General features: G+C 45.1%; 1 protein-coding gene across 3 annotated transcripts in view; it reads right to left on the reverse strand.

The window, feature by feature from the left end:
* LOC141163824 (catenin alpha-2) overlaps positions 1-14,071 on the reverse strand; it is a 1,318,034-nt gene that overhangs the window by 183,012 nt on the left and 1,120,951 nt on the right. The gene's annotated exons all lie outside the window — the stretch shown is intronic.

Below are 14,071 nucleotides of genomic sequence, written 5' to 3' on the forward strand. Positions count from 1 at the left end.
TTTAATCTGACTGCCAGATTGGTGTCGGGAAGTGAATTTTTCTTCAATGATGTAAATTGGCCTATACCGCATGGTTTTTTTTTGCCTTCCCCTGGATCAACGCTGCGGAATAGCTGCAGTGCACAAGAAATAGGCTGAACTCGATGGACGCTTGTCTTTTTTCGGCCTTATAAACTATGTAACTATGTAACTATGTAAACAAGCAAATCTCTCCCTAGATCATCATCAGCTCTCCCTACACTGTCTGATTCCGGAGTGACTGTGACGAGCTTGGCGGCGTCAGGTCTGATATAGACCTGATGACGCTGTGCGGTCAGCCAATCACTGTAATGCAACAACCACCATAGCTACGGCATTACAGTGATTGGCAGGCAATCCCTGCATGTTCATAGGCTCTCTAAAGAGCGCCAAACATGCAGGGAGGAGACCCGAGCTCCCGCCGAGCAACCCCGGAAATACTCCGCGAGCGCCGAGCATCTCGAGCAGTAGAGCACATGCTCGCTCATCACTAGTCACCATTCCATATAAAATCCATTCTCAGCTTTCTGGGCTATTTTTGTCTATTGGAAGTTGTTATACCCCCACTTATTGAAGCAATTATTTTTCCCATATGGATTATTTATTTTATTTACAGAATCTATATACACTTATTTCCCGATTTGCAAATTCAATTTCCAAAATTCAAAGATTACAAAATAATATGGTCCCTAGTGTCTATGAGCAGTGCACGGTGATAAACTTGGCTCCATCACAATGTTAAACTCTCTGATACTTTAATTTTCAACCTGATTCTCATCAGATGCTGACTTCATGAAGATAATCTGTTATCTGTATGTCAAAGCGAGTGCAGGGCTGCGGGCTGGGGGCTACAACACAGCATGACACTGCAGGGAGTCAATGCACTTACTCCCTTTATAGAGAGAAAATGAAACAAAATCCCCCGCTGTTCCTTGACAAACCGACAGCATGGCAAATAGAAGGACTTAGATTTTGCAATCAATATGTTCACTTTCATGTGATATTTTACAGGCAATTTATAATATATTAGTTCTTGCGCTGCAAAAATGAAATAAAAAATAAAGTTGTCGACCGCAATTTGCAATTTTGAGTTTAAGGGGATTTCCACTTTGAATACCCTTTTTATTTTTGAGGGTGTCTACAATTAAGTGACCACAGTCTATTCTGCTGTTGGTATCCAAAGCGATCAGTTGTGATCGGTGGTGGTATCTTGCAGCAAGTTCTTCATCTCTGTGTGGCACCTCCGAAGGACAAAAGAAGAATTACACAGTTCCAAATAAAAATAATGACCTGACTAGTAAAAAAAATGAGGGTTGAGAATGAGGGATCTGTTGGACGTAACTTTTATAGAGTACTTTAAAATTGAATTTCTACCATTTTCTAACTTTGCTACCTCACCCATACTAAAATGTCCTTATATTAGATATGAATATTGAAGATTCTGCTGCTTGAAGTTGGGTCTGGTTCAGTATGGCCCACCAGAGGACAGAACAAGATTTACGAGGTTCAAAATAAAAGGACAACTCATTTTTAAATTGATTTCAAACGAAAAAAAAAAATGTCATTGAGGTCAATCACGTTTTTTGGGGGGGCGGGAGGGGTATCTCACAAATATTCCACATCTACTCACTGGTGGTCACTATACATAGAGCTGGATGTTTGATTGTAAGGAAATGGTATAGATATGCTGTATTTCTTTCTAAGTTTGTTCTATTATAATGATATTGATGGCCTATCCTAAATAAATCATAAATATCAGATCTGTGGTGGTTCGACAGCTTCTATGCAGACAAATGCCTCTCCACGGTAACTGACTGCGAACTTTTGTCTGATCCTGCAGTCATACTGTATCATTCCATATTTTTCCAGCCAGAAAGAAATAAGTTTGTTGCATCCGACTACATTGGAACTGTTTGTAGTCTGTTACCATAGAGACACATACGTTTGTATAAAAGCTGTAATCATTGAGTAATACAAATTAATTTTTTTTTTCTTTTTGCAAAGTTGTTTTAGCTTTAATTTCTGATGCATTCAGGCAATTTATAACTTTAATTTTTACATAGGTCGACCTTGCTTTTAAAGCTTTATTGCAAATTTCTGATTCTATCCTAATGTTATGGTAATAGACTCCTGTGACAGATTCTCTGTTTAATAGCTCCGATTAATGCCACGATTGGGTATCCTTTGAAGTGGTGTCTAAATGACCTGTATCGCTGAAGGTCATATCAAATAAATAGCTGTGTAATTTACGTCTGGTCATTGAGAAGCCAAGGCCGGTGTTCAGAAAAGAGTGAAATATTACACTCCCCGAGATCCTCTCTCCCAACACTTTATCTGTGTCATCCACAGTTAGATACAGATGACAAATCTGATCACTGCCAGAATAAATCAATACGCTGTTAAGCTGAGGGGACCGGGCAGCGGCCATGTTTCTTCAGGGACCCTATAACAGATTTAAGATCAGCTTTATTTATATCTTAACGTTCTGGTTCATGTGCTACAATTCCAATTATTTCCTGGGTAAATAAAGGCTAAATAGGCTGAATATATATTCTGAATACTTTTATATGAAAATAATCCATGTCACAGGCTAAACATAGATACCGAGCTGAACAGAACTTTCAATATGATTCATTCCTTTCAATTCTGAAATATAAGTAATAATGGATCAACCACTTGACTTCTTGTCTGAGTGACTAACTTTTTCATTATGGTTAGAGACGTTTCCATTCTTACTTTTTTTTATGAATTTATTTAAAGGGGTTTTCCCACAAACAAAAGTTTAATTGTGGAACTTATTATGATTCCAAGATCTATGGATTAAAATGAACTGTTGTTCGTGGGGAAAACCCCTTTAAGGACTTTTATGACTCTTGCACAATAAATATTATCACAAGAAGCTAGCTGTACCCTTAACAAGCAGCAATACAGTTCACAACCACTGGGTGGCTGCTCAAAGACACATACAGAATAAACATCTTATGACAGAGTATTACAAAATTATTTTGTTTTTCTTTTTTTTAAGTAAAGTTGGTCATTTTGTGCCACTCACCCTGGAATATAACTGTTTGAAGGTAGCACTAGAACTACTGTACTTGCAATGACTAGAATATTTATGCCTACATTTAGAGATGAGCAATTTGATTTTGCTCTGCCCTAGTCTTTTGTGGCTTATGGGCTTCACTTCTGATGCAAACATCCTTGGTTCAGCAAAATAAGTTCCTCTGGTGACTACTAGGTGTGACATGTGGACCTCGGAAGTGCCATAGGCACCCAGGATGCCGATCTGGGGTGACGGGTGAAAAATTGAAGACCGGTTGCCACAGAGGACAAGATTGGACATTGGACCAGGACAGAGTAGATCGAATTTCCTATCTCTACCCTGTACTTTTACTGCCTTCCTACTATCTAGCTAAAAGTATGTACTTCCCAACATTGCCAGCTGACCATTATATTGCACTAAATCTTATATATATGTATGCTTAAATTATCAAATTATGCAACTTACTAATATACCATACCTATCAATGGTGGCTTAACCATCACTGACAAGCTCTAGTCCCACATAGCATTTCCCGTGTCAGCTCATGAGCAGGAGAGTGAAGGGGCTGGTTTCCTGCTCATTTCAATATCTAAGCCACTCCCATTTTTATACCAAGAAGGGTGCTGGCTATTGAAAAGCGAACAGTGTCTGCCATATTGTAATATAATAATTAGAGAATGCAAAATTTGAATTTGGCAGATTTGTTCAATTTTAAGCTGAAAATTCGATTTGCTTTTCTATGCAAATAGAACTTGTGTTATTATGCTGTGAGTTTTCTCCAAGACCCCAGAGCATAATAAATGTAAAGAGTATAAAAAATTTGTACTCACCGCACCATGGCCCCTCACCTGTCCCTCTGTACAGCTCCCTGACTGGTCGTCTAACCAGCTAGCTTCCACCGGTAAACTCTTTTATATTTACAGTGCTCTTTGGTGATTTTGCACTTTATGATGTTGCGAGAGAACTAGTGCGCAGGCGCCGGGAAAGGTCACAAAACCCAGGCGCATGCACACTGCAGTATTTTATGTTGCTCTCGTCAGGGCAGAGAAGTAAGCCTGCGCAGGAGCGGGTGCCGGGGAGATTGTGTGAATAACGTAGGGATGTGTCATCCACCCGAAGCAAGAAGGAGGATCGCATCTCAAGAAAAAGGAAGGCGCCAGACCAAGACCAACGACGCCCTTCGGACCGGACTGCCCCTCAGGTGAATATAATAAAAGCTCTTTTCCTGTCTTGAAGTTCGGGTTGACGGCTAATATACAGCAATATAGAATGCTGTATATGAGGGGTGAAAGGTGGGGCTATATCTCATTATATCGGTCAAACCTGGTGACAGGTTCTCTTTAAATATTTAGATAGTTACGTGACATTCTAAAAAGCCATCACTGTGAAGGTGGGAGACCACACCGGAAGGAGAAAGTGTCATGGAGGACGGGGCAGAGACCAGAGGGCTGGGACGACTTAAGTCAAATTTTTTTTTATGCCACTCGCAGCCTTAAAATGAGTCTAAAAAAAAATCGCCTGCTGACTAATCAATATTTTGCTAAATTTGGGCAAATCAAATTGCAAAAATAGAAATAATAATATTGAAACAGGCTTTGAATCGATTTGATGATTTCTAATAGCATTGCAGCAAAACAATCTATGTTCATGGTGGATAACTACTATTACAGACCCCAATTCTGACCTCTTACTTATTTACTTTACAGCAACAACAGAATGAATTATGGGTAACTAATTAGTAGTAGATGAGTAAATCAATGAAATCCATGAGTTTATGGCCCAGCCATGTCATCCATCATACAAGCTATGATGTATGAGCAGGGGTGGATATTGCAATGGGTAGCACCCCCGTGGAGCAGGCAATACCCACAATGCAATTTTTTTTGATGTTCCAGATCTGTTATGACGATTCTTGTGTCTCTTTTCTGAAGCCCTCATCACCGGGGAGAGATATATTAGATAAGAGAACATGGGGCGTAATTATCGTGGCTGCACCAGGACCCTGTAGTGCGCGTTACAAGATAATAAGTATAATATTCATATTTTTTTGCTGCCGTCTAAAAATAGTGTGAAGTTGGAGAAATTCATTATTTTGCAAGCAATATCTGTCCCCTCCATTTATAATTTTTATGGATTTGACCCCATTAGAGGTGCGCCTTCTATATAAATCTTTGCTCGTTTTCGTCCTGCTGTTTTTTCATTAAGCCGCAGCTCCGACTCACATTAAAACACCTTGTTCATGTATCATTCAGGCATGTGAACGATTACCCAATGTCTCTCAGTTGTCAGAGTAATGAGAGGAGGAAGTGAATGAGGAATGAATGCCACCGTCCCCCGGGATGGACAGACTCATTTCTATCATCATCACTTCTACAATATAATTGTGTCTTAAACGCATCCTTCAAAAAGTTCAGCGCTTTTGATAGTTCCCAGCGCAACGCCGGGGCCTTGGCGCGTTCCCAGCCATGTGACGAGAGGGGCGAGGATTAACATTAAAAATGCATTTTCCGGGATGCTTTGTGAACTGCCATTAATATGTTATCTGCTTTAGTGCTTTTTTAATTCTTTCAGCTCCGCAGTAATTGTAATCCCTGAAAAGCCATAAAGGAATCAAAAAAAGTGTGCGAATGTGAACTGCGAGCGGCTCCTATATGTTTTATGATGATGGATGACAGAAAATACACAAAGAGATAGATTGATAGATAGATAATAGATAGAAATATATTAGATACATATATATGAGATAGCTGAGAGAAAGAAAGATTATTGAAAATAAATGGAGACAGCGCAAGATAAAGTGCAATATTAGTGGACTTTATTAGCCCATGTTCTTGTCCATAGTGTGAAACTTGAGAAAGGTTCACACTATGAACTGAAACATTGCCACATGGGCTAATAAAGTCCACTAATATTGTACTTTATCTTGCGCTGTCTCCATTTATTCAGCTTAGAAAGATAGATAATAGATAGAAAATAGATAGATAAATAGATAGATAATAGATAGATAATAGATAAATAGACAAATAATAGATAGATGAATAATAGATAGATAATACAGTATATAATAGATAGATAATAGATAGATAGATTATAGATATATAATAGGTAGCTAGATAGATAATAGATAGATAATAAATAGATAATAGATAGCTAGATAGATAATAGATAGATGATAGATAAACAGATAATGATAGATAGATAGATAATAGATAGATGATAGATAATCCCTTCTCCTTCTTACAGACATAAACTCTTTACACGATGCAGATGCTGCTGCCGCCTTATATAACACCACAACAGCTGCAGTTCTCAATTTGGTCGCCCCCCTCATACATACCAAAGCTCGCACAATCAAAAGGCAACCCTGGAACACCAGCCTGACTAAAGAACTGAGATGGCTTCCAGGGTTGCTGAACGGAGATGGAAAAGGTCTCACTCCATATAGCACTTCATTGCATTTAAACAGCCCCTCACTACTTTCAAGTCCACACTAACTGAAGCAAAACAAAGCTACTTCTCATCACTCATATCCTCCCTGTCTCACAACCATAAACAGCTATTCAGTACTTTCAATTCTCTCTTCCGTCCCCCAGCTCTCCCTCCCTCGCCACTCATCTCAGCTAAAGACTTTACCTCATTTTTCAAGCAGAAGATTGACAACATAAGGCAAAGCTTTGGCCATAAGTCCCCACAGCCTCTTCTCATAACTACTTAACTCTACTCCTCCAAAACCAGCTTCTCAGCCATCACAAGAGATCAACTTTTCTCTTTACTCTCCAAGTCACATTTCACCATCTGTGAACTTGACCCAATCCTGTCCCACCTCATCCCAAATCTCACCGCAATCTTCATCCCAACCCTAACTCACCTTTTCAACCTGTCATTTACAACTGGCATCTTCCCCTCATGCTTCAAACATGCCTCTATCATACCCATACTCAAAAAGCCCTCCCTTGTCCCATCCTCTCTGACTAGCTATCGCCCCATATCACTTCTCCCCTATGCCTCAAAACTACTGGAACAACACATCCATTTTGAACTATCCTCCCACCTCTCCTCCTGCTCCCTCTTTGACCGCTTACAATCTGGCTTCCGACCACATCACTCCGCTGAAACTGCCTTGACTAGAGTCATCAATGACCTACTGACAACCAAATCCAAGCAACACTACTCTGTCTTCCTCCTCCTGGACCTGACCTCTGCCTTTGACACAGTGGACCATTCCCTCCTACTTCAGACTCTCTCATCTCTCGGCATCACAGACTTGGCCCTATCTTGGATCTTCTCATATCTACCAGCCAGACATTCAGCATCTCCCACTCACACACCACCTACACATCTTGTCTCCTATCTGTCGGTATCCCCCAAGGTTCAGTTCTAGGACCCCTGCTCTTCTCCATCTACACCTTTGGCCTGGGACAGTTCATAGAGTCTCACGGCTTCCAGTATCACTTCTATGCTGATGACACACAGATCTACCTCTCTGGACCTGATATCACCTCCTTACTAACCAGAATCCCACAATGTCTGTCTGCTATTTCATATTTCTTCTCTGCTTGATTTCTAAAACTTAATATGGATAAATTCTAATTCATCATCTTTCCACCATCTCACTCAATCCCCCCACCTGACCTATCTATCAAAATCAATGGCTGTCCATGCTCCCTAGTCCCACAAGCTTGCTGTCGCGCTTTCCACTTCAAACCAACTCCAGCTCAAAAATATTTCCCGGATCCGTACATTCCTCAACCATGAATGTGCAAAAACACTAGTGCATGCCTTCATCATCTCTTGCCTCGACTACTGCAACCACCTGCCTGTTCTGTGGCCTCCCTTCTACCACTGTCACACCCCTGCAATCTATGCTAAACTCTTCTGTCCAACTAATTCACCTGTCCCACTGCTATTCCCCAGCCTCTCCCCTCTACCTATCCCTGCACTGGCTTCCCATTGCCCAGAGACTCAAGTACAAGACCCTAACCTTGGCATGCAAAGCCATCCACAACCTGTCTCCTCCTTACATCTGTAATCTAGTATCCCAGTACTTACCTGCACACAACCTTCGATCCTCACAGGACCTCCTTCTCTACTCCCCTCTTATCTCCTCATCCCACAATCGCATACAAGATTTCTCCCATGCATTTCCCTTACTCTGGAACTCTCTACCCCAACACATCAGACTCTCGCCTACTGTGGAAACCTTCAAAAGGAACCTGAAGACCCACCTCTTCTGACAAACCTACAACCTGCAGTAATCCTCGCTGCACGACCAGCTCTACCCTCACCTACTGTATCCTTACCCCCCTTGTAGTTTGTGAGCCCTCGCGGGCAGGGTCCTCTCTCCTCCTGTACCAGTCGGTGACTTGTTTTTGCTCATATTATTGTACTTGTCTGCTATGTATACCTCTTTTTCACATATAAAGCGCCATAAAATTATTGCTGCTATAATAATAAATAATAATAATAATATTAGATAGATAGATAGATATAGATGGATAATAGATAGATAAATAATAAATATACAAATAGATAATAGATAGATAAATAGATAATATATAATAGCTAGATAATAGATAAATAATAGATCAATGATAGATAATAGATAGCTAGATAGATAATAGGTATATGTAGATATATATTTTGAGGCAGTGACCGGAATCGTATATGAGGGACGTTATATATCTCCCAGAATGTGTACAGAGACCTATTAAATCCATTGGAGTGCATTGCAGTCACAGACACAGCTGCGGCTGCAATGCAGGAATGAATGTGAGCAATCACCTGGTCAGACTACCTGGCTAAGGCAGATTAAGTAAAACTCGGCAGGGCCTTCATTTCTTGGAGGAGGTCACAGGAGGCAGTGGGGCGGCCTCCTCCCTCCAACCCGGATTTTCCAGTGGCTCTTGCCACAGGTCCTTTAAAACTCCTTCACTAAGGTTTAGTGTTGTTCTATGTTGCAACCTGCTAGGAGCAAAGCAGGATAGCTCAGCAGGACTGAGTGTGGCTGAACCACCGCCTAGGAAGGCTCTGCACCTGTCAGGCTCTGAGAGGCCCGGCGTGGCCGTTGTCCCCGGCAACCGTTGTTTATGGACTCATGTTAACCCGGCTGCCAACCGGAGGATTTTCTGTTTAACCGTGAATTGCTGAATAAAAGCTGTTTATGTTGGACTTGCTTGGGTCACTGCCTCAGTTACTGCACGGTGTGTACACCGCCGCCTTACAGCTTGGTGGAGAATGCGGGCATAGTGACTGAGGCATACCCCACCGGCCGCTGCATGACCACAATCCGGCCTGCCACCTTTCAGTTCCACCCCATGGACGAAATGGAGGAGCTATTAAAGCAGCTCGCACTCGCCCAGCAGCAGCTGCTGCAGTCTCAGCGGCAACAGCAGGAGCAGCACCTGAGTCTCCAGCGGCAACAGCAGGAGCAGCACCTGAGTCTCCAACGGCAACAACAGGAGCGGGAACAGCAGCTCCTGCAGTCTCAGCGGCAACAGCAGGAGCAGCACCTGAGTCTCCAACGGCAACAGCAGGAGCGGGAACAGCAGCACAATCAACAGCAGCAGCTACTGTACCAGCAGCAGCAAAAAACAAATGAACTGATGATGCAACAGATTGCTGCCCTGCGGGAGACACCGACGGCATCAGCCCCGGAACGTCGAGACGCCCGGGACAAGGTTCGATCAGCGTTGAGGAAGATGGGACCGGAGGATGACGTGGAAGCCTTCCTTACCATCTACGAACACAGCAGAGCAGGAAAACCTACCAGCCGACCAGTGGGCGGAAGTGGTGGCTCCGTTTTTGGTTGGCGATGCCCAGAACTCCTGTTTCGACCTCAGTCAGGAGGACGCCCGGGACTACCAGAGGCTCAAAGGTGAGATCCTTGGCCGGCTGGGGGTCAATACATACGTGAGGGCTCAACGTGTGTTTTCGTGTGCCTATGTGGAGACCCGACCTGCACGGTCTCAGGCTTATGACCTCCTGCAGCTGGTAAAGAGGTGGCTCCAACCTGAGACTTTGTCCCCAGCCCAGATAGTGGAGAGGGTGGTGGTTGAGCCGGCTGATGAGGACTCTGCCAGTCGCTATCCAACGTTGGGTGGGGAAAGGGGACCCCGGCACCCTCGACCAGGTGGTCAGTTTGGTCGAGTGCTACTCGGCTACTCAGGACTTCATTCGAGACTCCGCCCCCTCTCGGCTGTCACGCCGATCCCTGCCAACCCCGTAGTCGGGAAAGGGGTCGCGTCCCTCTGCTGGGGACAGTCAGCACCGTACCCGTGCTGAAGGGGAACCCCGGAGTGAGAGTGGCAGGAGACCGGTTCCCTCCCAATCTGACATAAGACCTAACAGTACCACCACCCTTAGGTGCTGGCTGTGTCAGGGGCTGGGACATGTGATTGCTAATTGTCACCTGACTACGGAACCCATGGACTGCGGATATAGCCGCCGGGTCTCAATGTACGCCCAAACCGTCTGCACAGCAAGCGCCGAATCCCGGGACAGTGAACTCCAACTATGCCAGGTACTGGTTAATGGGTACCCCACGGAGGCCCTCCTGGACTCAGGGAGCCTCATGACTCTGGTACATGGGTCGCTCATGGCAGGAGACAACCCTAGTAGACGGCCAGTCGGGGTTGTGTGTATCCATGGGGACCTCCGAGAGTACCCAACTGCAGAGATAGTTTTGTCCACGCCATGTGGAGACATAAAACATGTGGTGGGAGTGGTAAAAACTCTTCCCTATGGGACTGTGTTGGGAAGAGACTTGCCCCTGTTCTGGACTCTGTGGAAAAACAAAATCCACTCTCCCCCGGTAAAATGTATTTCCGACGCTGTGCCCGATGAACCTGCCGTAGGGGTGTCCAACCTAGGGACAGAGTGTGACCCGATAGGTTTCCCTTAGAGGTGTTGGCAGGAGAGGTCGAGGACACCCAATCGATCCCCGAGCTGAAAGTGTCCCGGGGCACGTTTGGGACAGCTCAGCTACGGGATCCCACCCTGACTCAGGCGCGGGAAACGGTGTTAGAGATAAATGGCGTAGCTCAACAGCCCGGTGCAGATACTGTATTTCCACGCATGGTAATCAATGGTGAGCTACTCTACAGGACAGATAAGATCAGGGACGAGGTTGTAGAACAGTTAGTGGCACCTCAGTCGTACCGTCGAGAGATTCTGGAGATGGCACACTCACACCTGCTGGATGGACACTTAGGGGTTAAAAAGACGCTAGACCATATCTTACAGCGGTTCTTTTGGCCTGGGGTTTACGCGGAAGTCAAAAGGTATTGCGAATCCTGCCCCGAATGTCAGTTGACCTCACCCATTGCAAGTTTCCGTAGCCCATTGGTACCTCTGCCTGTGATAGAGGTGCCTTTTGAATGGATTGCAATGGATTTGGCTGGACCCATTGAAAAATCCGCCCGTGGACACCAACATATACTGGTAGTCGTCGACTATGCCACTCGGTACCCGGAAGCTATACCACTACGCCACACCTCGGCAAAACTGATTGCACGGGAGCTGTTTGCCATGTTCTGTCGCCTTGGACTCCCCAAGGAGATCCTGACGGATCAGGGGACCCCCTTTATGTCCAAAGTGACAAGAGAACTATGCAAATTGCTAAAAATTAAACAATTGCGCACCTCGGTGTACCACCCTCAAACCGACGGGCTAGTAGAACGGTTCAATAAAACCCTCAAGTCCATGTTAAAAAGGTGGTTTCTAAGGATGGAAGGGATTGGGACATGTTGTTACCCTATTTGATGTTCGCCGTCCGTGAGGTACCCCAGGCTTCCACAGGGTTCTCTCCCTTTGAGTTATTGTACGGCAGACACCCTAGGGATCTGTTGGACGTAGCCAAAGAGACATGGGAACAAGAGCCGACTCCACATAGGAGTATAATTGAACACGTGGCTAGTATGCAGGACCGGATCGCGGCCGTCATGCCCATCGTGAAAGAGCATTTGTTAGATGCCCAGGCAGCTCAGAGGCGCACATATAATAAAAGCGCCAGAGTCAGAACTTTTAACATGGGTGATCGGGTGTTAGTAATGGTACACACAGCCAAGAGTAAGTTCATGGCCAAGTGGCAAGGACCATATGAGATTCGAGAAAAAGTGGGGGAGGTAAAGTGTATCAGCCCGGAAGGAGGAAACCTGAGCAGCTTTACCATGTAAACCTGTTAAAACCTTGGAAAGATCGAGAGTGTTTAGTTACAGACGTCACTCCGCGCATATCACCAAAGAGTTCTCTACCTTTAGCCAGGGAAGCATCTGAGGGGGAGGTCAGGATAAGTGATGCTCTCACTAAACAGCAGCGACGGTAGGCTCGCTCGCTGGTGCAGCACAATAACGACGTGTTCTCAGAGTTACCAGGTAGGACTACGGTTATCCAACATGACATTGTCACCGAACCTGGCGTAAGGGTACGAATAAGACCGTACCGGGTTCCCGAGGCCCGGAGGCAAGCCATAACGGCTGAGGTAAAACAAATGCTTCAGCTAGGCGTCATAGAGGAGTCGCGGAGTGAGTGGGCTAGCCCCATCGTATTGATTCCAAAACCAGACGGATCATTACGCTTCTGTAACGATTTCCGGAAATTGAATGAAGTGTCAAAGTTTGACATTTATCCAATGCCCAGGGTGGACGAGCTGATTGAGAGACTGGGGCAGGCCCAGTACTTTACCACACTCGATCTCACCAAGGGTTACTGGCAGGTACCCCTCACAGATTCGGCGAAGGAAAAGACCGCCTTCGTAACTCCAGAGGGTCTATACCACTATGTGGTCTTACTTTTTGGGTTACATGGGGCCCCGGCTACATTCCAGAGGTTGATGGACATAGTGCTTAAGCCCCATCAGGAGTACGCGTCCGCCTATTTAGATGACATTATCATCTTTAGCATTGACTGGCATACGCACCTATCCCAGGTACAAGCGGTTCTGGATTCTCTCAGAGCTGCGGGGTAAACGGCAAATCCAAAAAAATGTGCGATAGGGCTAGAGGAAGCCCGATACTTGGGGTATGTGATAGGCCGAGGAGCTATTAAGCCCCAAATCAATAAAGTTGAGGCCATAAAAAACTGGCCTAAACCGTCAAGTACAAAGCAGGTGAGGGCGTTCCTTGACATCCTTGGGTATTACCACCGGTTTATACCTAATTTTGCTGGGCGAATGGCAGCCCTGACTGATCTCTTGAAAGGAAAAAAATCGGCAATGGTTCAGTGGAACCCTAAGGCAGAGGAAGCTTTTCAGTCCATGAAGTTTGCCCTGTGTGGACAACCGGTCCTCATCAGCCCCAACTTCAAGGAGACCTTCATTGTACAGACAGATGCCTCGGAGGTCGGCCTAGGAGCGGTATTGTCACAAAAAGTGAATGGTGAAGAGCACCCTGTCACCTACTTGAGTAGAAATCTTGTCCCGGCAGAGAAAAACTATAGCGTGGTAGAGAAGGAGTGTTTGGCTATTAAGTGGGCCTTGGAATCACTACGCTATTATTTACTCGGGCGTCAGTTCCGCTTGGTGACGGACCACTCACCCTTGGTATGGATGAGAAATGCCAAGGAGAGGAATGCGCGAGTCACCAGGTGGTTCCTATCACTGCAAAATTTCAGTTTCTCGGTAGAACATCGCCCTGGGAAGTCGCAGGGAAGCGCGGATGCCTTGTCCCGGTCACCCTGTATGGTGGCAAATGTTCAACCCCACAAGTTTGAACAGAGAGGGGGGATATGTGAGGCAGTGACCGGAATCGTATACGAGGGACGTTATATATCCCCCAGAATGTGTACAGAGACCTATTAAATCCATTAGAGTGCATTGCAGTCACAGACACAGCTGCGGCTGCAATGCAGGAATGAAGGTGAGCAATCACCTGGTCAGACTACCTGGCTAAGGCAGAGTAAGTAAAACCCGGCAGGGCCTTTATTTCTTGGAGGAGGTCACAGGAGGCAGTGTGGCGGCCTCCTCCCTCCAACCCGGATTTTCCAGTGGCTCTTGCCACAGGTCCTTTAAAACTC

The sequence above is a fragment of the Phyllobates terribilis genome, unplaced genomic scaffold (genome assembly GCF_046119375.1).
Source record: "Phyllobates terribilis strain yellow unplaced genomic scaffold, ASM4611937v1 Scaffold_1__5_contigs__length_1240528914, whole genome shotgun sequence".
Taxonomy (NCBI): Eukaryota; Metazoa; Chordata; class Amphibia; order Anura; family Dendrobatidae; genus Phyllobates; species Phyllobates terribilis.